This window comes from Euleptes europaea, chromosome 2 (genome assembly GCF_029931775.1).
Source record: "Euleptes europaea isolate rEulEur1 chromosome 2, rEulEur1.hap1, whole genome shotgun sequence".
NCBI classification, from domain to species: domain Eukaryota; kingdom Metazoa; phylum Chordata; class Lepidosauria; order Squamata; family Sphaerodactylidae; genus Euleptes; species Euleptes europaea.
Window position 1 is genome coordinate 136,474,613 of NC_079313.1, and position 3,032 is coordinate 136,477,644.

A 3,032-nucleotide genomic window follows, 5' to 3' on the forward strand; every position below is an offset into this window, starting at 1 on the left:
TAGCTTCCAAGCTCTGATGATATCAGGCTTGTCAGGGATACTCAGGGAGACCTTAACAAATAAAATGGCTTATTTCAATATGGGATTTTGTGGATCACTGCCCACTTTGTCAGATAAATATGTGATGAAAAATCATACTGGGGAAATTTGGGGGAGCAGTTGGGAGGGGGAAGAGTCAAATATTTACAAAAATCTATTTTCACATATCTGACAAATTGGGGTTTGACCCACAAAAGAAGAGTTGGTTTTAATATGCCAATTTTCTCTACCTCTTAAGGAGAATCAAAGCGGCTTACCATCTTCTTCCCTTCCTCTCCCCACAAGAGATACACCTTGTGAGGTAGGTGGGGCTGAGAGAGTTTGGAGAGAACTGTGACTAGCTCAAAGTCACCCAGCTGGCTACATGTGGTGGTGAGGAATCGAACCCGGTTCACCAGATTAGAGTCCGCCGCTCATGTGGTGGTGAGGAATCAAACCCGGTTCACCAGATTAGAGTCTGCCGTTCAAGGGGAGGAGTGGGGAAACCAACCTGGTTCTCCAGATTAGAGTCCGACGCTCCTAACCACTACACCACGCTGGCTCTTACACTGAAATAAATGTTGTTGGTCTTTAAGGTGCCACTAGATTGTTGTTTGATTTTGCTATGACAGATGGACACGACGACCCCTTTGGAATCGTGAATGGCTTTTCTCTCATGTATTGGAGGGTCCAGACTGATGTCAATGTGTGTGTTGCTGTAGTGCTCGCCAGACATTTGGTGAACTTCAGATGGTGAGGAGAGTCAGAGCTTCAGAGAAATGCGGTACCTGGAGCTTCCCACACGATTGTCCAGCTTCCTACAAGACTGAAATCAGAGGTAGAAAATCAGAGGTGTCAGAGGCGATGTCCCCAAGAGCGTTGTGGGTACCTTCTTTCCTAGAGGTTTATGCATGTCCCCGGAAGACACGACCCCATTAACCAAAGGTAGTGCTGGCACCGGCACCGTGAAGCAGAGATGAATCGGCGAGCCAGGATGGATGCATTTGGAGAGTTGCATAGAAATAGCTGGCCCCCTCCCTTTGCCTGGAATCACAACTTTGGGAACCGCTGAGGAAGACGAGGCAGGACAACCTGGCCTTGAAAGAGCTGATCCAGATTTGCACAGTGCAGAACCCAGTCTGTTCAGAGGAGACGCCAAACAGGCCTTTCCCCACACGGCTTTGACTCATTCCTCTAGAATGCAGAGTTACGCTGTCTTCATCCTTTCATCACGCTGGCAAACAGTATTTATAAATATCATTGAATATTATCCCCTCCTGATTCTAGACGTCTTAGGCTAATAATTCCCAAAGGCTTTTGTTTCCAGTCAAACAAACACATGAAGCTGCTTTATACTGAATCAGTCCCTTGGTCTATCAAAGTCAATATTGTCTACTCAGGCTGAGACCGTCACCGTACAACTGGAGATGCCAGGGATTGAACCTGGGACATTCTGCATTCCAAGCAGATGCTCTGCCACTGAGCCACAGCCCCTCCCCAATGTAGCTGCCTTAGATCCGACTATCAGTCCATGAAGGTCAGTATTGTCTACTCAGACTGGCAGCAATTCTCTGTAGTCTCAGGCAGAGGTCTTTCCCATCACCTGCAACCTTATCCTTACTGGAGCTGCTGGGGATTGAACCTGGGACCTTCTTCATGCCAAGCAGATGCTCACCCATTGAACCTCAGCCCCTCCCCAAGCAGACCTTGGTCTATCAAAGTATTGTCTACTCAGACAGACAGTGGCTCTCCGGGGTCTTAGGCAGAGGTCTTTCAGGTCACCTACTGCCTGGTCCTTTTTTAACTGGAGATGCTGGGGATTGAACCTGGGACCTTCAGCATGCCAAACAGAGGTGGTGCCGTGCCACTGAGCCACAGCCCCTCCTGCTGTCCCTTCCCCACGTGCAGTGATTTTGCAGGGCACATTTGCTTCAAGAACTACGAGATGCATCAGTCCTGCTGATGCAGCATTACCGCTGAAGTTAAGCAGCCCGGATCTTGATTGGAGACCATCTGGCAAGGTGAGGGATATAAATGCAATCAAACATGTCAAGTTTCTAGGAGACCAGGGCAAAGGCCTATTTGGTAAATCCCTTTTAGGCAAGGCTACCTTCTGGAAATGTCTCAAGGCAAAGTAATTTTTAAAAGCCGTTTTGTTTGGGTATTGGAATCTTTAGTGGAGACCCCGGAGAACCACTGCTGGTCTGAATAGACAGTAGTGGCCTTGATGGACTGATGTTCTGATTCAGTATAAGCCAACTCCATGTGTTCACATGTTCAACTAGGTATGCTATACACATAGGCCCCCTGCTCACAGACTCATGAGTGTGTGGGGAGTCCATGGGTGGAGGTAGGAATCCACTCCCGCTATTCTCATTATAAATCTGACATGAACATGCGAACAATCTAATGTGCTTACAGTGGGGGTTGCTTAAACCCATGCTGGCTACATATGGTCCATCTGCCTGTCGTAGGGTTGCCAACTTCAGGTGGGGAAATTCCTGGAGATTTGGAGGCAAAGGCCAGAGAGGAGAAGAAGAGTTGGTTTTTATACCCCGATCATTTTGCAAGACCTGAGCAAGGCTGTTAAAAGATTGAACGTTTTGGAGGACATTGATTCATAGGGTAGCCATGAGTCGGAAGTGACTTGACGGCACTTAACACACCAACCCAGTTCACCAGATTAGAATCCACCACTCATTTGGAGGAGTGGGGAATCAAACCCGGTTCTCCAGATTAGAGTCCACGTTGGCTTGGGGTTTGGGGAGGGAGAGATCTCAGTGAGGTGTAATGCCATAGAGTGTCAGGAGCAGGCCATGGGGATGGTATGCGGTAGTGTGATTGTGCTGCTTCCAGGTGCTGTTGTGCTGTTCTGTCCAAGGCCAGTCTATGCCCCATGTTTAGTCTTCATAGATTCCCATACTGTGGGAATTGCCAAGTACTTCTTCCTGCCTCTGGGAGGGGGGTTGCCTGGGTTACCAGTTATCTCCTTTTGCTCTTCCATACATGCTGTG

General features: G+C 48.3%; 1 non-coding gene across 1 annotated transcript; it reads right to left on the reverse strand.

Moving 5' to 3' along the window:
- Positions 1-1,440: 1,440 nt before the first annotated feature.
- Positions 1,441-1,512, reverse strand: TRNAS-GGA (transfer RNA serine (anticodon GGA)). The gene has a single exon. It is a non-coding gene; the product is annotated as a tRNA-Ser (tRNA).
- Positions 1,513-3,032: the final 1,520 nt, after the last annotated feature.